At 42.9% G+C, this 22,808-nt stretch overlaps 1 pseudogene; it reads right to left on the bottom strand.

Moving 5' to 3' along the window:
• The window catches only part of LOC149172410 (large ribosomal subunit protein eL8y pseudogene), a 44,235-nt pseudogene that overhangs the window by 5,204 nt on the left and 16,223 nt on the right, over positions 1-22,808 (bottom strand).

Here is a 22,808-nt window from a genome sequence, read left to right as displayed (position 1 = left end):
TCATGCAAGAAGGATCTTGCTACAGAGTTTGAGATGAAGGATTTGGGCCTCCTTCACTATTTCCTAGGATTGGAAATATGGCAGCGCAGTGGTGGACTGTTTGTTTCTCAGGGAAAGTATGCTCGGGAGATACTGGAGAAGTTCAACATGCATGGCTGCAAGCCTGTTGATACTCCTCTTCCTATAGGTTGGAGGAAGGAGGATGCCACTTCAGGAGAAGAAGTGGATGCCACTGTTTATCGACAGTTGGTGGGGTCGTTGATGTATTTGGTCAATACATGACCTGATATATGCTATGCAGTTAACCAGCTTTCACAAGCTATGGTTAAGCCTACCAAGATCTTCTAGAAGGCGAGCAAGCATGTATTGCGCTACTTGAGAGGCACATCAGGATATGGTTTGTGGTACAAAGAGGAGGATGAGGTGAAGCTATGTGGCTTCACGGATGCAGATTGGGCAGGGAGCCCAACGGACAGAAAGAGCACATCAGGAGGGGTCTTTAGTATCGGATCGACAGCAGCTTCTTGGTACAGCAGGAAGCAGAGATCCGTGGCGCTCAGTTCAGTGGAGGCCGAGTATATGGCAGCAAGTTTGGCTGCATGTGAGGCTATATGGATGAGGAAGATCATGGTTGGTTTGTTCGGTTCTCATTTGGATCCTACTGTGATTTACTGTGATAACCATAGTTGTATTAAACTCTCGGCTAATCCTATATTTCATGATAGATCTAAACATATTGACATCGGGTACCATCATATCAGAGATTGTGTGCAGCGGAGGATCATGTTGCTTTCATACATTCCAACGGAGGATCAGGATGCTGATATTCTGATGAAGGCTCTCACCAAGAGCAAATTTGAGTACCACGAGGCAGGATAGGGGTTGCTGATAATCCATATCTTGTCGAGAGGGAGTGTTGAGATTGCAACAAGATGATGGAGCTTAGTGAAAAGAGTCGCCTTCACTAAGTGGGCCCGCAGGCAAATTATGGCGCAAGTTCTATTTTTTATCACAGTGTGGATGATCACAGTGTGGATGATCACAGTGTGGGTGATCACAGTGTGAGTGATCACAATGTGGGTGACCAAAGTGTGGGTGACCAAAGTGTGGGTGACCAAAGTGTGGGTGATCAAAGTCTATTTTTAGACTGGCTGTCAAAAATAGAAAAGTCAAATATTATTGTCTCATAATAATATTTGGACTATAAACTTGATCTTATTCTCTTGGAGCACTTCAGTTTGAGCTACAGATGTGGCCCATGCAGCTGTCAGAAGGAAGTACGCTTTTCTTATGAGTCAGTTGAGTTGTTGCATGCATGACTTCAGTTAGAACTCAATCAGTTGAGTTTGGTGGAGTTGATTGTGGAGTTGATGGAGTTGTGTTCAGTTTGACTTGGTTAAACTAGTTGTAGTTAGTCTAACTGCAGATAGACTAATGATGAGTTGTTAAACTAATTATTAACTCATAATACAACTATAGAATACATCAGTTAACTCAGTTGCATGTCAGTGCATGTTCAGTTCAGCAGGGACAGGTGTTAGAGAATTAGATTGCTATCAGTTGTGACTATAGTTGTGCATCAAATCTTGCACAATCAAAGGATTGAGTATGCCAATGAGTTTGCTCATGTATTTGCCCAGTTTGTAGCTTCTTCTCACGTCTTACACATTGTGAGTGATTCTTTGGAGGTCAAATACGAGTTTGGTAGACCATTCTCATTCAGTTCTTGAGCAGTGGAGGCAGGCAAGCAGTGGAATAGATTTGGAGATTAGATCTGAGCTGTATTGTGTGTAACAGGTGGAGATGGTACTGGATTGCTTGTGATAAGCATTGTACTTTGTAATGTTACATGGTCTCAATCATTAATATACAGATAGTTGGGGTTTTTAGCGAGATGCTTTCCCCGGGTTACATACTGTGTTAATGTGTGAATGCTCTTGATGTTTTATTGTTATTGATGCTGCTATATTGATGATCAACGTAGAGGAGCTTATGTATTGTGTATGTATTCCGCAATAGTACATGATCAGGATAATCTCTGTTGAATATGTGTTAAATTATTCAAAGTTTCTACACTACGTCAGTATATCAGGGTGAAGACTAGTTAATATTCTGAAAACGTCGTGATAACTTTACGTTGTAAGCTTTAACATAATGCAATGAAGGAATAATTTTGCAACTAGAACTCTTTAAACTTCTTCTTTGTACAGATACTTTCATGCATTTAGAACATCTTAACTGCTTGATTCCAAATCTGACCTCTGTTGCTTCATGATCATAAAATAAGTAAGCTTAACAGTGAATGAGTAATCATAAAATAATCCATACCAAAATTTATTTTCTAGATACTTTGCATTTTAAATAAAAACTAAGCTAAAGTTAAGAAATCATTCTTCGTGACATTGTTGAAGGATTTGTTTTATGCCTTCTTGATAAAGCATCTACGAACAATCTTGAAATCCATTTTAGGCAATGGTTGTTTGTCAGTTCCTATCTTTATCTACCTGGTAATACATGGAATAAGAGTTTTAATAATTTGATGTTTGCTTAAAACAAGGGTTGTTAATGGATATTTTTTAAGTTTGTTGTATTTAAAAATGAATGTGTCCCCTTATTTAGATTAATTTGATTCATTACTTAAATTTAAGTAATGTTTTTACAAAAAAGTTGTTTCCTACGGTTTCATCTTTCTTTCACTCTTGTCTCAGCTATGTATAGTTGTGATTTCACCTTATTTTGCAAAATTGTTCTCAATTATTTACACAGTTGTTTCTCCTTTGATGATGGGTGTAATATTCACCTCAAAAGTTGGACACAAAATGATGCTCAACTTCATGAAAATAAATACATACAATATGTAATCTATGAAAACCCACATGCTGAAACAAAGCGAAAATTTTCAAGACTCAAGCATGATAATGGATGCTTCTAGCAGGGGCAAGTAGTAACAGGAGCTCCTCTGGTTTTTCCCTCTTAAATGTTACTCAAGCATTTGTTCAGTTTATTGCCATGAATTCCTTTGGAAATGGCGAGGAATTTGGGAGTCCATTTTTCCTTTAGTCTGTAGGATGTGTTGTGCAAGATTATTTATGGCTCTACCAGAGATATACTTTTCATGTCCAGATTTTTGTGAAGTTTTTTATATAACTTGTGTATTTTGCACATTTCCATTTTTTAAGATGACACTGATATATTTTGTTCGATTCTAGCAGGCCTACAAGTGTTGATAGTTGTTACACTATTTAATCATATTTATGTAGCATGTAACAATCGACTACAGGGAATTAAGCGGTGCAGACGAGAAGGCAGGAAGTGTTCCTCAACAGAATATATGTTCGAAGCCTGTTAGTGCTTTAAATTGAGGGTTTTTTGTAATTTTATCAAAATCTAATGATAAGTGTGGATGGATTTAGATTATGTTTTAAAAGTAACATGCATGGTGGGTGCAATGCAACTGGAGATCGCTCGTTTCAGAAGGAATAAAATGCCACTTCGTCGGTAAGGGTTATTTCGTTTTCATTTTTGAATGCATTGAAGACAATAACCTCATCTTTAGAAACGGGCCATACTTCATGGGTCCCCAGGGTCTGTACCTGAACAAATGGACACCAGACTTTGATCCAACCCAAGATGTGCCCTCGGTTGTCCCTGTCTGGGTGTGCCTCCCACATTTACCCTTGCACTGTTAAAGTCTGAAGACTTTAGAAACCATTGGAAACACCCTTAGAAAATACATTGATAGAGCAGACAGGAAGGGACAATACTCCTGTGCCAGAATTTGTGTCGAGGTTGATCTGGAAGTTGGGCTTCCAGAAGCCATAAAACTAACAGTGGTAGAATGGTCTCACGTGAAAGAACTAGATTACGAGCAACTACCTTTCAAGTGTAGGCATTTCCATGGATATGGGCACTTTGCAAGAAACTGTAAAAAGAAAATCGAAGAAGAAGTAGAGAAAATGAAAGGAGACTAATGGACAATGGTGCAGAAGACGGCCTCATCAAAGCAGCGCAAAAAACCAAGAGGGAAAGGGGCTCAAGTAGGAACCATTGTGCCATCCACAGAGCTACAATTGGAAGGGATAGTACCCTCTAGGACAGACCTTCCCTCAATTTCCTTCGCAGCTCTCAGCACATAGGAAGAAACCCCTGTTATAGAAAGTGACACAGAACAACAGGTCAATCCCTCATTAATCGAGGAAGGAAACGTAGGGGTTTCCCCTACCCAAAATGACTCCCTAGAAAGAGGCCCTTCACCATCCTCTTATGCAGACATGATAAGAAAGAAGCTCTCAAAATTGACAGGCTCATCGGAAGAGGGGACATTTGAAAGGCCCTCGAAGTGGGCAGAGAGGAAATCCCTCAAGGAAGCAAGAGAGGAAGAAGCAGAGAGGCAAAAAATGCAAGGAAGCCAGTCCACTCTAGAAATTTCCATAAGTCAAAATTCCAAAGCACTGCCACCAAAGGGAGGCCTCTGCTACACTACCCCAAACAAATAATGAGTATAGTCTCTTGGAACTGTAGAGGCTTGGGGAACCCCATGACGATTGCAACTGTTAAAGATCTCATGAAAATAGAAACCCCAGAGGTCCTCATGCTCCAAGAGACAAAAATTGAAGGGGAAGCCCTTCTTGAGTTTAGCAGAACAAACTGGAAGACCAAAGCTGGGACGGTCGTAAGTGCAAGGGGAACCTTGGGAGGACTTGCCACGATCTGGATGGAGGAATTGTTCCAGCTAGAGAATTCCTTCAAGACTCGACATTGGATTTACACCGAGCTTCGACATAAAGCAAGTAAGCTCACTCTCACCCTGTTTAATCTTTATGTTCTTGTTCTTTACCTTGAGAAAAAAGAGTGTTGGAAAGCACTTATCAATTTTGTAGACATCTATTCTCCCATGAACATTGTAATAGAAGGAGATCTAAACATTGTTCTTGAACCTAAAGAAAAAAGAGGGGGTAACAAAAGCAGAGATCCATCGCTACCCCTTGTGGAGGACATAATTCAGCAATGGGATCTTCTTGATCTCAAACCGAAGGAGAGATACACTTGGACCAACAACAGAACAGGGGAAGCTCACATCTCAGCCAGGCTCGATAGATTCCTAGTGCAGAGCACTCTTTTAATGGATAAGAGAATAGTATCATCGAGAATCCTACCAAAGCTCACCTCAGACCATAAACCCATTCTCTTACAACTGGATGAGGAAGAAAACCTGGGGCCTATACCGTTTCGCTTCAGCCCTTTGTGGATAGATCAGGAAGGGTTTATGGAAGTCGTTGCCAAGGCTTGGTCTATCATGGTCACCGGATCACCCAGTTATGTATGGGAGAAAAAATTAAAAGCAACCAAAGCAGCTCTAAAAGAGTGGGTCAAAACGCCTCCTAGCACCTTCACCACATATAGAAAAGAAACTGTCCAACAGTTATCTTATTTATAGTTATAGATGGAGGGAAAAGACATAACCACACGTGAACTGGAGAAAGAACTAGTTGCCCAACTTGCTTCTTTCAACTCTTTCAAAAAAGAAGAATAATTTTGGCGGCTTAAGTCCCGAAGGCTATGGTTGAAAGTAAGTGACCGAAACACAGCCTTCTTCCACAGGCAGTTCAGAGCTCGCCTCTCCCGAAATCACATCTTAGAAATCACCTCAGCAGATGGGACAGTCGCCAAAGGTTTTTCCCAAGTTAAAGAAGCTGTTGAAACTCACTTTCAGCGGTTATACACAGAGGATGGAACAAGTGATGAGGCGATATCCAATGACTTCCTCTCCTAGATCCCTTCCTTGGTTAATGAGGAGAATAATTCAAACCTTATGAAGCCCTTCACTGAGGAAGAAATCAGCAATGTAATTTGGGACATGGAGCCTGACAAAGCCCTGGGCCCAGATGGTTTCTCAGCACACTTCTACAGAGTTTGTTGGACAATCATCAAATTCGACCTGCTAAGAATGGCAAAGGGTTTTTAGAGAAAGGAAAAAGTGGGAGGCAACACCAAATCCACCTTTCTGGCCTTAATACCCAAAGGAGTGAATCCGGCTACCTTTGACAGATTTAGACCCATTTCGTTATGTAATGTCTCTTACAAAATTCTTGCTAAATTTCTCGCAAATAGAATTAAACCTCTGCTAAGTAAGCTCATTTATCCCAGTCAAGGAGGGTTCATAGCAAGAAGACATATTTTGGATAATGTGATACTTGTTCAGGAATCCATGCACTCCAGTCATCAGAGGAAGGAGCAAGGGGTGTTGATCAAGTTGGATATGACCAACACCTTTGATCGGGTAAAACTTTCATTTCTTTACAAAGTTCTACTCTCCTTTGGATTCAGCCCAGCTTTTGTGAACATGATCAAGGCCTGCACTGACAAACCTTGGATCACCCCACTGGTAAATGGTTGACCTGCCTCTTATTTCTAAGCTTCAAGGGGGATAAGGCAAGGATGCCCACTATCTTCCTTTCTGTACATAATAATGGCAGACACCTTGAGCAGGAAATTGATAGCTTAAAGAAATAAAGGTACTCTCCCAGGCATCCGACCAATGATTGGATTAGAACCAATCAACCATGCCTTGTTCGCAAATAATTCTCTTCTATTGGGAGGAGCTTCCACACGAATAGTAAAGGAATTCAATGGCACCCTGCAAAGCTTCTGTATCATTTTAGGAGCACTTATTAATAAAAGAAAAAGTGCAGTGTACAGTTGGAACACAGAGGAGAAAACCATACTCCGAATTGCCAGAATCCTGGACTTTGTGGGCTATGCCTCCTGCGACAAAATTCAATACCTGGGACTGCCTTTAACTCTGGGGGCTAACCGAGCCTCACTCTAGACTGAAGCCATCAGCAAGATCAAAACCAAGATAGCTGCTTGGGGTGGGCAGTGGCTCAACTACGTTGGCAAGCTAATCCTCATAAAGTTTGTCCTTTCCTCTCTCCCTATCTATAAGGCCTCCTTCCTTCTGGCACCAAAGACAATCACGGATCAGATTTCACAGCTACTCAGAAACTTCCTATGGCAAGGAGGCAAAGGAAATGAGAGGAAATTTCACTTGGTAAGTTGGGACACAGCGAAAAGGCCAAAGCTAGAAGGAGGTCTCCAGATTAGAGACCCTGGCCTGGCCAACATTTCCTTAGGTGGCAAAATCCTCTGGAAGCTCTACTCCAATAAACACCACCCAATCATCCATCTACTCCAGAATAAATACTTCAAAGGAGCCTCATTGAGAAACCTCCAAGCAGACAGAGTTCCCAAAGGCACGCCGCTTTGGGACCTATGCAGAAAAGGGCTTGCCACCGTCCAAAACCAGCTTTACAGGGTGCCTGGAAATGGAGAAAATATTATGATATGGCAAGATAAAATCATGGGAAATTCCCCCCTTGAACACACAATGGAGTTAGCTGATCTCCGTGACTGGCTCTCCTAGCACGGCTTGCACAGTCTAGCCGAAATTTCTGCTTGGGACATCCAAGGGAACTGGGAAGACTGGGTCTTCCCCAACCTGCCAGCACACTTACTTCACCAAAAGCTCCTCCTCTTGGATAATGTGAAGGGCTCGACACCAATTAACCTACATACATTGGATCTTTAGAGATGGGGGAAGACAGGGGTCTACACCCCTGCGCTTGGCTTTGCAGCCTTGCAATCCACACAAAATCAAGTTCTCAACCCTTCCATTTGGCAGCGCACTTGGGACGCATATGGTATCCCCAAGGTGAATTTTTTCACTTGGTTACTCATCCACAGGAAAGTGTTGACAGGTGAAAATCTTGCCCACAGAGGCATTATAGGGCCACATTGGTGCATTTTGTGTAGATCGGCATCTGAAAACGTGGACCACCTCTTTGTAAGTTGCGCCTTTGCCCAATCAGTATGGGCTCTCATCCTTCACGGTCTCGATGCACCCGCCCCTCTCTAGTGTATAGTCATGGAACTCTTCTCCACCTAGACTGCAAGGTACCCTAGGACTCTCAGCACAAAATCTCTGTGGAATCGGATCTGGCACTCCATTCCCAAGTTCATTTGTTGGAAGCTCTGTCTCGCCCGAAATAACTGGATTTTCAACAATGTAACATCCTCTCCCTTGTCAGTGGTAGCCAGAGCTAAGGCGTCCTTGATGGAAGCTCTAGGGAACTACTCCAGCAACTTAGACGATACCCTCATAACTGAAGAGCGAAGCTGGCTGGGAACCCTCCTCGTTCGAATCAGCAAGAAAGTACCTGCCTGCCCCACATTCAATCCTTCTTGGCAAATCAGAACATCCGATGCAGAGTTCCAACCTGGGGGAGGAAGCAAGGAAAGGTAACTGTTTTCTTCGATGGCGCCTCTAAAGGCAATCCAGGGATCTTTGGTGTAGGTGGAGTGGTCTACTCTCAGGACGGCTCCCGAATAGATAGCTACAGCTGGGGACTAGGACAGAGCACATACAATCAGGTCAAAATTCTCAGGCTTATTAAAGGCTGTCAAATCGCACGGGAGCATGGACACAAAGCTCTTCAAGTCTTCAGGGACTCAGAGCTCTTGATAAAGACATTAAACTCAAAAGAGCACTTTAGCAATCTGTCTCTCAATAATACTCTCCAGAGGTTGCGTGTTGTTGGGAAAAGTATCCAATACGGAATGACCCTATCCCACTCTAAGGGTGATAGTACCTCAGCAACAACCGAATGCAAAGCTATCTAAGATTACTTCTTTATGAGATGTAAGAGAGAGGAGAAAGAGATCCACTAACCGTTATCTTCCGCTAATGATTGATCCAATCTTCCCTCTTTGCCGCTTGCTCCCAGCTCCTTGCTCTTTCACTGGCCCAGCTACACCAAGATCCTGCAAAATAACAAGAGAGGGAAACTACAAGAAGCATACATTCATAATTGATTCAAGGATTAGAATAAATCAAATATACAAGTATCAATTCGCCATAGAGACACATGCATATAGAAGAACCTCAAATGCTTTATTAATGGAAGAAGTAAAGTTCTGAGAGTGTTACAACCATAAGAGGCCCAATCCAGCAACACCTCCCAGCAAAAAGAAATCTTCTCTTCACCTCCTTCAAGCAAATCACCCAATAGTTCTATACTCAAACCAACAGCACTTCCTTACATTCACCAAATTCCAGCCTCCTTAGACCTCATGAGAGAGCTCTATATGTAGGAGTTTTGGAGAAAGGATGAGTCAGCTTGAGGCTGGCATGAAGCTGACTAGTGTCCTCTCCCACTTCAGTTATACTTCAGTTCTTGAGTCCACTTGGAGTTTCTTGCTTCCACTTGGAGATCTAGATCCTCTTACTCATCACAAGGCGAATTCCCTGATCCAAGTGTCAGTTTGGAAGCTTCCTGGGCATTTGACACCTTGCAGAATGACTGTGCCACTTGGCCAATCTCGCCCAGCGCAGGTAGCCTTCATTAGATTTGACATTCAGCGCAGGTACAGAGTGGAGCAGTTGACATTCAGCGCAGATGCTCAGTGGAGCAGCTGACATGATCCAGAAACAGCTTGTTTTTGAGTGTTTTCAGGTGGAGAACTGATTTTCAGTACTGTGGTTTGCTGACCTTGTTCCTCTAGGGGTAGGAACAACATGTTTAGGGACTTCGGATCCCTCAGATTATTGACATTTCATGCTTCATGCTGTTAGGCAAAAAAATGTCTATAACAGTTGCCCCCTAAAGTATGAGGTCGTTTATCGGGTGAAATGCTTTATCAGGAGGATCCGAAGTTCATTCAATCGCTGAGAGGTGCCCTGTAATAAAATACAATACAATACATTATTTTTTCATTCTGCTTTCATGATCTAGCTGAGGCGGGCATTCCCATGCTCAGCTTTATAAATTCATTTTGGTACATAGAACAGACGATCGTCTGATGGTAGACTGATAATTCTCTGCTGAAATTATCATCCTTTGAGTAGGATGATCATCTGTTGCAATGATGTACATAACAAATGTCTTTATATCCTGAATATATATATCGCAGCCCGGATGGATGAAACTAGATCCGGGGTCTTCAAACTCGTTCGATCTTCACTCTAAGTACAAGTCGATCCATGTGAGAATTGCGCTGAAGTCGAACATGGAAAGACATCGCTTGATTACCGGTCAATAATGTAAACCGTTAACAAGCGCGAGAGGAATCACCAATAATGACAATGACCCTCAAGGTACTGCAGTAAAATTCACGTGGTGTGAATAAAGGACTTGGCGTCGAACACCACGCAAAATCTTCTGGTCGAAGGTCATTGATGTATACCTGTCGCCGGAAGTGAGAAACTTGCCATTGAGGCATGCAAGCTTCAAAGTACTGGGGGGGTTTGTTCCTAGATCAACTTCTTGGATAATGAGCTGAAGTCGACAAGAAGTGATCCGTCAAAGGAGGGCCTTAATGAATCCCACATCAATGACACGGAACGGAGCTAATGATTTTAGTGGAGGCGAAAACAATCTGTGAAATATGATTCAGGGTGGCGATCATGGGTGGATGAAGGATAATGTATGGCAGTGGATGGGACACGGTTGACTCTTTCTGAACAACATCTCTTGAACATATAACGACACTGATGTGATGGATTGGTAGCATTACCCCAAATGTGGATGGTTTGGCGAGGACCATGGTGATGAGACCGGTGAATGAAACAACCCAACCCGATGTGATACGGAGGACAAAGTGTCATGTTCAAGAGCGACTTGCTACCATTAAAGCTTTGAGGTTCTCCCAATTTTTCCCCAGTCATTTCTGACCAGTACCTCTTTATTTTTGTCAAGCTTGAGGAGGATAACATATGCTTGTTCTATAACCTGCCCTTCGGGCAAGCCCATCGCTATGTTTTAACGAGCTTAGCGATAGGGAAACTCGTTCTCGTCTAAAGACAAGTTTGTCCCTATTTAATTATTTTAACGAGTCTAACGACAAGGAAAACTCGGTCCTTTTCATTTTTAGAGAGTCTGAAAAGGTACAGAAAGTTAACTCCAAAATTCCTTTTTCGTCATCTAATCCCTTAAGTCCGAAAAAGTATAAAACAATACAGAAGGGATGAGTTTTCGATTACTTTAACGAGCCGAATAAAACAAGCGCTCGACCTTTTTGTGCAATAATCCCTCAGGTCCAAAAAGATTAAAATCTAGAGGAGGGATGGCTCTTCCGGTCCTTTTAACGAGCTGGAAGGCCAAAACTCGGCAAACTTTTCATATTTTACGAGTCAGATGAAAAGAGCTCAAAGAAGACTCGTCTTTTGAGGAACGAGTGATAAACAGGGATAGCAGCAGATTCCAGGTACAGGTTGGAATTTTCCAATCACGGCAGTGTCACAAGGATGGCTAAGTGAAATCACTCTTCGCAGCTGTTCCTCAAAATGGGTAAACAATCATATGGAGGTGAACGATTGGCCAAATGAAATGGAGGTGGCGGGTGCAAACACGACCAAGGCTTTTATGGTTAATAAATTTACGATCACAATGGTTATTTACTGGAATAGGTTCATTTTTTAATGAGCTTGAACTCTGGAGGAAACTCTTGCTTGAAAGCTTATGTTTATTTTTTAACGAGCATGAACTATGACGCTAAAACTGCTCGGATCTCGCTTTTCTATTTTTTAACGAGCATAAATTCCGCGGTAAAACTGCTCGAATCACATGATCAAATTTTGATTTTTTACCATTACTAGCTTTTCTCTTTTCAAATATAGTACTGCTTTTTCAATTGCTGCAACAAACTTTGTTAGAAATGAATAATATTTGCATGAAAATGAGATTATAACCCTAATATTTCACTTTAAACTGTGTAAAAAGCCATTAAAAGGTGTTTTTACCTCTCATTTACCATTTCATTTGCATTTGGTTTGTTGGAGCTCTGGAGGTGCCTCTTCCCCCTTGATTTTCACCAGCTGATTCCGTGAGATTCTGCGGACGATTTTCGGTGCCGTCTAGACCAGGTAGGAGCTAAACCCTAGCTCTTTCTTTTCACGGTTTCCTTTTCCTTTTTTTTGCCTGTTTTCCGGTCTTTCTGAGCCCCTGGGGTTTTGCCAGGGCGCCCTAGGATCAGCGCAGGTTTCCCTTTCGAAACCTGCGCTGAAGGTCAAGCTGCCTTAAAGCAGCCTAACCCTCAGCGCAAGTGGGAGACTTCCTGCCTGCGCTGGGCTCAAAAAGACTGAGTTTTAAGGTTATTTTTGATGATTTTTTCGCCAGTTTTTCATCAAATCAGGAATTCACTCTTTCTCTTGTTTGCTTTGCAGGGAACCTTGAACAAAATGTCCCTTACATGGCGAGAACGAGAACATGAAGAGGAGGACATGATTGCCCTCCATGACCCGGTCACGGTGAACGCGCTGCGGAACTGTGGCCTGCTGAAGTTCTTCCATATCTCTAGCATGAGAGCACAGATTTCTTTACTGCAGTATATGCTTGATGCTTGGGATCCTGTTAACCAAGTGTTTCAGATTAGGGGGAAGACCATCCCCTTGACCATAGAGGACATGTACTTCTTGACTGGACTGTCAAGACGAGGTGCCCCCATTTCCTTATCAGGTACGGCCCGGGGGACTGATTCCACCAGAGATTATGTCCGCCAGTATTGCAGGGAAGGTTCTCAGTCGAGCAGAGACGGCAAGATTGTTATCCGTGAGATTACTGATCGGGCTCTCAGGTCCATTCTGTTCACTATTGGTAGGATGGCCGGCAGTGCAGCTTTACATGTTGCCAACAGGTCTTATATGCAGCACGCCTTGGAGTGTCTCCAACCGAAAGTATTCAACTGGTGTGATGCAGTACTTGTTCAGATGAAAAGTCAATTGACCAAGGTAAAGGACGGGAAGCTGAAGAACTTTGGATTTGGTTCTATTCTGACTGCCTTCGCCTTGGAGAAAATCCCACTGATGCAGCCTCAGTACATCATACTTGACTTGCCTTCTCCAACCGAGCCACGCATGCAGAGGTGGGTTGACCACATGTCTAGGCATGCAGGTCAACCTCAGATTACTTTTACTGAGGCCTTCTTTAGGTGGTTCGAGCGCCAGGAGATGGCGTTTTCTGAGTATCCATATGTGGGTATGGATTTCCGAGGTGATCCGGATTTGGTGCTACCGGATGGCGAGCAGTGGGGTGCCATCGGTAAACTCTTTGACCATATTACTGTTCATTTGTTCTTACTCATAATGTTGTTGTGCTTTATTCTATCAAGACTTTTAATTGTACTCTTGGGTGCATGCAGATATTGGTCCTGTTCGTCCAGCAGTTCGTCCGAGATCGCCAGTTGCTGCCCCGGCAAGGGAGCCTGCTAGGAGAGTTGTTATTCGCGATCTTGACGACACCGAGACCCTTACAGTTGTGCAGGAGCAGGTTGAGAGCCTTACTCGTGGCCTTCCAGATGTACAGATTGACGAGTTACCTTTACAGATGCAGCGGCATACCATTGGTGTGCCTAGACGATGGACTCGTCTCTTGCGCATGATTGCACAGGCCGTGACGTACTATCATGAGCACCACTAGGTTAGGGTGCCCCCTAGCATCTTTTTTGAGTTTTTAGGTCATATGACCAATTTTGTCTTGGTTACAGAACATTATGTATGAACTTATACAAACAGCTTATATATTTTGATTTTCGGGTTTTATTCTGTTTGAGTTATATGATCCATATGTACAATCATTAATGACGTGTCCTTTTTATAAATTTTGCGAATGTCTATCTAACACATAGTTTGCTAATCAGTCGGTTAATGTGTTTAAGTTTCTTGAAATATGTTGATATTGAATTGAATAAAATCGTCTTTCCAAGATCTTAACCCTTAGGAACATGCGATAAATAGCTGGATTGCGAACAGAATATATACCATTGAGTTGTAGTATTACGAGCTGTGAGTCTAGCCTGACAATTAGTCGGCGTATGCCACGTGTGATGGCATCAGAGAGTAGTTCTATCAACGCGCTATACTCAGCGATGTTATTCGTTGATTGCCCAATACATACACCTCTGAAACTTACTAACTCGCCGCTTGGATCAAAAATGGCCCAGGCTGCGGAGGATAGGTTCCGCGAACTACGACTCGCTCCGTCGGCATATCCAACACATGTCTCCATAAGGTTTGACATCTGCAACGAACGAAAAAGGTGGATCACTCGACCAGAACAAACACTTTAGCGAAAACAAAATACAACAAAAGCATACAGGTTACTATTTAAGCATAGTAACGCTTGAGGTACAACCCGTTGCGGGGCTGCGCCAGTGGAATTCCATCGTAATCCATTAACTCGTAGGCTCCTTTTGCTAACACCCTTTTAACAATATAGGGGCCCATCCATAAGGACTTGAATTTGCCTGCTCCCAATTTATCGGATTCTTGGTCATAAAGCAAGACCAAATCACCTTCTGAGAAGACACGAGGTTTGACATTTTTGTCAAACTGAGCCTTGACTCGTTTCTTATGAGCTTCGTTAGCCAAAGCGGCGTCACGACGGGTTTCATCCAACTGGATTAATTCCAAGAAACGAGCCTCTTCTTCTGAAGTTCCAGGGAGGAGGTCGATTGCGAGTTTAAGTGATGAAATTTCGCACTGGATTGGTAAGACTGCTTCCAAGTCATACACCAGTTGAAAAGGTGTGAACCCGGTTGCGTTCTTTACTGAGGTCCGGTAAGCCCACAAAGCTGAGTACAGGATTAGGTGCCATCCTCTTTTATGAACTCCGATCATCCTTTGCAACATACGCTTCAGGACCTTGTTGATTGCCTCAACTTGTCCGTTGGCTTGCGGATAATATGGGGTAGAGCTGTCGTGAGATAGCCCTAGCTTGGCAGCTAATTCGACCATCATGTGATTGCGAAAATGCGACCCATGATCTGTGACTATAGCCTGTGGTACGCCGAACCTGGCGACTACATGATTGAAAAAGAAAAGGGCAGTTGTTTCACCAGTGTTATCCAATGTAGGCATCGCCTCGGCCCATTTGGTAAAACAGTCAACAGCGACTATAATATACCCATGCCCCCCGGTCGAGGTGGGGTTACATTGCATGAAATCGATGCCCCACTTGGCGAAGGGCCCAACAGCAACTATCGGCTGTAAAGGTGCGGGTGGTCGTCTGGTTTTGCTATCAAAGATTTGACAAGCATGGCAACTTCTGACTGCGGTTATGCAATCTTTGAACATGGTTGGCCAGAAGTATCCTGCTCGTAAGATTCTTTGTGATGTTGCATATCCAGACTGATGCCCCCCACACGCGCCTGAATGACAATCATTCAGGGCTTTTTCGGCCTCCTCATGGGTAAGGCACCTCCTCAGAACTGTATCGACACCACGACGGTAAAGTGTATCATCGACGATCATGTAGTCTTTTGCTTGGTATCGTATACGTTTTTGTTCGGAGTGAGAGGTGTTAGGCCTGAACTTTTGGGTTTGGAGATAAACTATGATATCTCCATACCACTCATCGCTTACAGATATTAGAAACAAACTTTCGTCCACGATTGACTCTTCCGATGTTTCATCGTTGGACGATGATGGGAGATCGCACAATAATTCTGCGAAAACTAGGGCCTTCTTTGATTTGGATTTTACAAATTCCAGATCAAACTCTTGAAGGATCGCTATCCATTTTGAATATTTTCCCCCCAGCAACTGTCGCGACAGTATATAAGTCATGGGGTTGCAATCTGACAGGATGGTAGTTTTCCGAAAGAGGACATAATGTCGAAACCTTTGAATCGCTTGAACAGCTGCAAGCGCTAGTTTTTCAACATAAGAATATTTACTTTCTGTATCGTTTAAGTTTTTACTTAAATAATAGATAGGATGTTCTATTCCATCGACTTCTTGAACTAAAACCATCGCAATGGTCGTATCCGCTGCAGCTAGATACAGGTTAAAATCTCTTTGATAGTCCGGGGCATACATTAATGATGCTTTTACTAGACAATCTTTCAGAGCATCAAAAGAAGCTTGCGCCACCTGGTCCCAGACAAAAGGTACATCCTTTTTCAATAGACGAGTATAACCCTTAGCAAGTTTTGCGTAATTTGGAATGAACCTCCTCAGAAAGTTTGCTTTCCCTTGGAGTTTCTGAATCTGAAGCAAATTTGAAGGTGGAGGCAAATTAATGATTGCCTGAACCTTGCAGGGGTCGAGACGAATCCCATCTTTAGAGACTACAAAGCCAAGTAAACGACCAGAACCGACGCAAAACACACATTTGTGCGGATTGAGTCTTATCTTGTAGTGTCGGCAACGTAGAAATATCGCTCTTAAATGCTGCGGATGATCAGTCCGCTTTCGCGAATGAGCCGGAAGATCGTCGAGATAAGGTTGAACAATGTTCTTGATGTCATGGAAGGCATAATTCATCGCCCTCTGAAACGTCGCCCCTGCGTTCTTTAAACCAAAGGGTAATTTTCGATAAGCGAATGTGCCCCACGGACAAATAAATGCAGTCTTTGACTGGTCCTGTGGGCAGATATTTATTTGATTATACCCGGAAAATCCATCCATAAATGAAAAGATTTCACATCCGGCGCATTCATCAATTATCTGGTCGATGAAGGGTGTAGGGTAGTTGTCCTTCGGACAATCTTGGTTTACATCCCTATAATCAACACACACTCTAATCGTCCCTTGTTTTTTCATAACAGGGACAATATTCGATACCCAATCGGTTAGAGGAACCGGGTTGATGAATCCAGCATGGAGGAGTTTTTCAACTTCCACCTTAATGGCAGCGGCTTTCTTCGGGTGCACCTGCCGAAGCCGTTGCCTTACTGGTTTGACATCAGGATACATTTTAACTTCATGTTCAACGATACTCGAGTCAATGCCTGGCATTTCATCATATGACCACGCAAAGACATCTCTAAATTCGCGAAAAAAGAGCGTTATATATTTCCAGTTCTGAAGGGGAACAACCTTTGCCGACATAAATATTTTCTACAACATCTGTTTTGGTCGAGATATTTATGGCTATAGTCTCTTCAATATTGGATAGGTTTCGCTCGGAATCCACCGTATTTACAGTATTCGTTAGGAACTCAAATACTGAAGGGTGATAAAGATCACTTTGAGTATCTTCTTCATATTCCGGAAGAAGGGAACGATGGTGGTGATCATTCCATGGTGCCCCCTCAATCATCATTGATTGTAAGATTCCTTCATCAGTCCCATGTACTTTCGACCAAGGATCTAATGGGGTTCCATATTCTCTAGATCTATCTACCCAAACGCTTGACGAGCGTTGATTTGGGCTCGCCTCCCATGCTTGAAACATTGATTGCTACAATATTTCTAAATGGCTTGGGGGCAAAACCATTGAATGATCCATGTTGACCTTCGTGGAAGATATCATGTTGCAGGTTGCTACAAATGGTACATTTCCTATATAAATAGGAGGTGGTAGCGCGAAAGTTCCCATCAATGTGGGGTCTTTCAATAATCCTACTCCGATATCTTGAATTGAATGGTTGCTCTCATGGATCATGGGAATGCTTCCTGTAACTTGTGAACCATTAGGGAGGAAATTCTGTTGGTCGACGATCGTAATCCCTCCTTCAAACGGGAATGCGATCTTCCTAAAATAAGTCGACACGACAGCTGCCATGGCATAAATCCATGGTCTACCTAGTAGGATGTTATAGTCAAGATTTCCATCAATGACTTCTACATCAATTTCTACTGTCTTTCCTCCTAGTTCAACTTTCAAGTTATTAAGGATACCGTAAGGGGTATAAGTCCTTCCGTCGAAAGCTTTTAATGTCGTCGAAGACCGCGACAAGGTTGGAGATCCTAAAGTTTTCCAGCAACTCATTGACATAATACATGTCGAGGCTCCCTCATCAATTATCGTTCTGTGAACAGTTTTGTTGAGTGCTTTCACTTGAATAAGGAAAGCTAGCTGAGCTGGTAACTGAGGATCATATCCCTTGTGATCAAAGGATACAAGATTGGAATCCTTAGGATCAACCCCACCAATTGCCGATAACAATGCCTGCCTTTGGGTTGGACAATTTTGTAGCACTTCAAGAGTCGACATAGCGGATGGCGATTGGGCCAAATCTTCCACTATATTATAATGCTACGCCGCTCTGGCGCGAAGATTAAATGTCGACTTGTGTACTACACCCTTCGGCGGTTTTATTGTTAATTCAGGGATGGTGGGCGTTACAACTTCTGTCGAAGTTGTTGTCGAACTACTTGGTTGATCTTTACCTTTTTCGTTCGACACCTGAGGATTCCCATAATCTTTATTCCTTGTCGAAATCAAAGCATCATTCTGCTGTTTCGAAACCGACAACATTAGGACTTGCGACGGGGAAGCATTTCCACTCTCAACCAGATTTTGACCTGGGTTGGGAAATGGATCAGTTAACACAACTGAGGTTTGGGAACTTTTAAAGAACCTCTTTAACTCAGCTTTGAATGGGCAATTCTTTGTGGTATGATCCTTATCATCACATATTAGACATGGATAATTTTGTTTCCCTTTGCCAGGAGGGTTTGAAGAATCTTTTCCAGGGGATGACTCACCATGTTTCTTCTTCTTCCCTTTGTTTTGTTTCTTCTTGCTTCCTGGTTGATTGGTTTCTTTGCCCTTATCTTCCGATACGGCATTTACTTCCGAAGCAAGAATTTCTTCTTTTGCATTTTGATCCGAATTCTTACGGGCTTTCTTTGACGAAGCCTTTATCGATTTCGCGTTTGCCGTGCCAATCACGCCGTCACCGGCATGAGAGTCACTGTTTTATTTAGGAGTGGGAGGAATTGAAAACTCTGGTCTAGGGGCGTCAGGTATTTTGTCATAGAGTGTGCCGGACTGAGTATAAACTAAGTCCAAATATTGTGCACGAGCAATAACTTGCTCCTCTGTTACGAATCCCCCCTTGGCCACATCTTCCGTAATAGCCGGAAGTAACGACTTTATAAACCATTCAGCTAATAGCTGATCGGGAACATATGTTTTCACCATCCTACGACGATGACGCCACTCATGTATATGATCAGATATATGGGTAGCAGTTGTCTGTTTGAAGTTGGTTAATATTTCTGTTCCCGTTTCATACCTTATCGGTAATTGAAAGTGGGTTAAGAAAGTCGTGGCTAGGGAACTAAAATTGTCGAAAGAGGCTCTTGGCAATTCAATATACCATTTAGCCGCTGGACCTGTCAATGTCCTCTGAAAAAGGCGAAGTCTTATCGAATCGTCGTTAAGGGTGTTCGACGAACACCACAGATGAAAAGTCATCACGTGATTCGACGGGTCTTCACTTGGATTTCCATTGAATTTAGGAATGTCAGATGGAAGTTTATGAGGAATCGCTGGCCACCAAGGGGCATAAGCAATCGGATCGTTGGTTAAACGGTGTAAATCGGGTAACTCTAAAGTTGCCACGAATGGTAACTGTTGATTCAGGTTAGGCGAAGCGTAACCAGGGTACGATGGAATCGCTTGAGCAGTGGGTCTTTGCATACCAGCATAATGTAATTGATGTTGGTATGATTGATACGGTTGGTGGACTTGACCACTGTAAAGTGGTTGGTTTTGACCGTTTTGGATATACGGTTGTCCACTATTCGCAAAGATCTGCTGCTCAGAACCTTGGTACACTTGCTGGAACTGCGGTTGTTGGTATTGTACAAGCCATGGTTGTGACGCCACGTTCTGTTGCGCCATGCTAACCATTGGACCAAGGTGTGGGGTAATTGTACCCGTTTGTACTTGTGTCGCCCCACCAGTTGGTGATTGTGGTTGTGACCCATGGTCAAGCGACTATTGCATTACAACCTGAGAAATCTGAGGTTGACATGTAACAGGTATCGCTTGAACTTGCGACACGGTTACAATAGCCGGTGTGGTTGGGATGTTCGTCACAGGTACACACTGTTGCATAGAATATACAATCCTTGGTTGTTGAGGTAGCATAGGTACCCAACTACTTGACGCAATTCCAGTATAACCTGAACATTGTTGTGAACTCACGTATGGGTACCCTCCCGGAGGGGGTAATGAAAGGGCATACTGCCCCCCATACGGTATCAATCCAGAACTAAAGGGGATTGATGGCCCAGATTGACCTCCAAATGGGTCAATTTGGCGAGTTTCAACATAAGAATTATCGGGTATTACTCCGGATGAACAAACTGGAACAGACCATACTGTCGAAATAGTCCCTTGGTGGGCTCCTTCTAGCTGTTGAGAGCTAGTTGGGACAGCTGGTATGCCGGCAAACATCGTTGGAATGACGGCAGGGGCTTCTGCTGTCGCTGTGTCATTTGACACAGTCCTAGATGATGACGGTTGTTCAGACATTTTAAGTCTATCCAATAGATTTCCTAGCGATTCTACAGGGACTTCCACTTGTGGTGGATTAACTTCTGATGAAGGAAATAGAGTGACCCCGACTCCAAAATGAGTTGGAGTACTTGCTTGCGGATCCTCTGCAACTTCCTCTATCGCAATCAAACCTGGTGGAAGAGGAAGACCGTCAGGTCCGTAAAATATTTCTGGTGCCGAAGAAGTGGTTATTTCGACAGCGACAGTTGTTCGAGGAACAAAACTCTCTGGACCGGTTATAGATGGAATTGGTTCAGTTAAACAAGTATTTGCCCCCAGACTAGGATCAGTATTACTGTCCTTCTGTGGCTGTTGAACTTCTCCTATAGAGGCAGGGTTTCCAGAAATGTTAGGAGTAACCGGAACCTCAGATGCAGTCGGAACACTTGTTCTAACTTTCAAAGGAGATTTTGAACCGGTTAAACGAGTTCGCTTTGCCCGTACTGTTTTCGATTCCGGGGACAAAGACGGTTGACTCGTAAGCCTCCGCGAATGACGGGGTTTCAATTGACTTTCTTCCACGATTGCGGATTACTCGATCAACTAAAATATTAAAAGGGGAAATTTGTGTTTCCGAATTGAATGAATTTTATTAGACGCTTTTAGACACAACTTGCTTTTTCACTTTTTAAGAGTCGAGAAAAAGCTAAAGATGACTCTAGTCTCCTTCGATGTATTAACGAGCCCGAAGTGACAAATGCTCGGTTGGACTTTTTCAGTTATAGAGTTTGAAAAAGGCCAAAAGAAACTGCTCTGGAGATCTAGGCAGAGGGTGTGCCAAACCTTTCGCAAAACCACAGAATACGTTTTACGGTACGAGTGGTCGATCTTCGTGAATGCTGTGTTCACTGCATTGCGATCAGTAGGGCGGCCGACACGGTTTCCTATTGGATAAAGGCTTTATTCCTATAGGGGTCTCCCAATATATACGCGACGGTACGTGGGAGCACAAGTCCGTATTAGTGCCACCGACTCTCAGGAGGAATCACCCACCTTCGTCGAGATCGACACTCACTACGTTTAACGACGCCGGAACACGTCTCTAGCTTAGACCTCTAGATGTTTGCGTTATGTTTCAAAGCGTTGTTAGGTTCATTCAATATATTTTAAGTTTGATCTTTTTTAGCAGTTTGCCTTTATGGATCACCACGAGATGTATGATAACACTCCTAAATGCAGTCTAAGATGATAAGCAAGCTTTTCAATCTTTCAACTTTGAAAATCTTAACTACTGAGGGAAAAGAAAGATAACATCTTTTCACACAGATCATAGAGCACACACTAATGCATTTTTTCCTAAATCAACATGCAAACTGTCATAATGTATATGCACAATGCAAGTATTTCTTTTCTCTTTCTTAATGTTGGTGCAATACAAAAAGAAAGCTGTTGTATAATTTTGAATTCAATTTCAAGTGAAAGCAAACAAGCTTGTCCAAAATCAAAAGACACCTTAAGATTTACTTGTTTCGACACTAGAAATATATAAATTCAAACCAAATGACGAAAGCAAAAGTTCAATCAGCTATGAACAGCAAACAAACTAACTCTTAAGATCAAAACGACACTTTATCACAGGTCTAGATCTAAGAGGTCACAGCAAGACTAGTTCACTTTCGTTATGGGAAACTGTAAATGTATAAGAAATACACAAAGAAAAAACACAGTTTCTTTATACAACCGAGGAGGAATAGTGACAAGGAAAGTTGGTTTCAGATAGGCACACTGACTGGTAACAAACAGCAAAAACAAGAGTGAAAACAAGGCAAGAAACAGCAGGAAACCCCAGCAGCACAAGGCAGGACTGGTCCAGCGCAGGTGGAACACTGCCTGTTTGACCTTCAGCGCAGGTAGCCCCTTCGGGAACTGCGCTGAAATGCAGACATCCTTTGTACAGCCTGCACTGAAGAACGAAACTTTCGTTTCTGGTGGTTTCCGGGTCACAGATTGCTCAAAAATTCACAGTTTTTGCTCAAATCAGAAGCTATCAGTCAAGGACACACTAAGGGATGACAAGGAGGATGAAAAGCTATCACTAAGAGCTTATTAGAGTCCTTGTGGATCAGCTCTTCAAATCATAAACTTGCCCAGAAACTGAGCTAGAGTAGCTGCCCTCTACTTTGCATTTGAAAGATTCAAACACAGTTCGATTCGGTACTCCCTTTGTTTATGAAATGAATAGCAAAAACACAAACAACCAACAAGATACGGTCCCTAGCGGAGTCGCCAATTTGTTGTTGGGAAAAGTATCCAATACGGAATGACCCTATCCCACTCTAAGGGTGATAGTACCTCAGCAACAACCGAATGCAAAGCTATCTAAGATTACTTCTTTATGAGATGTAAGAGAGAGGAGAAAGAGATCCACTAACCGTTATCTTCCGCTAATGATTGATCCAATCTTCCCTCTTTGCCGCTTGCTCCCAGCTCCTTGCTCTTTCACTGGCCCAGCTACACCAAGATCCTGCAAAATAACAAGAGAGGGAAACTACAAGAAGCATACATTCATAATTGATT

The sequence above is a fragment of the Pinus tabuliformis genome, chromosome 4_2, assembly GCF_031772625.1.
Source record: "Pinus tabuliformis cultivar Carrire ecotype Pingquan chromosome 4_2, CPIR1, whole genome shotgun sequence".
NCBI classification, from domain to species: domain Eukaryota; kingdom Viridiplantae; phylum Streptophyta; class Pinopsida; order Pinales; family Pinaceae; genus Pinus; species Pinus tabuliformis.
This window is presented reverse-complemented; position numbering and strand designations above follow the sequence as displayed.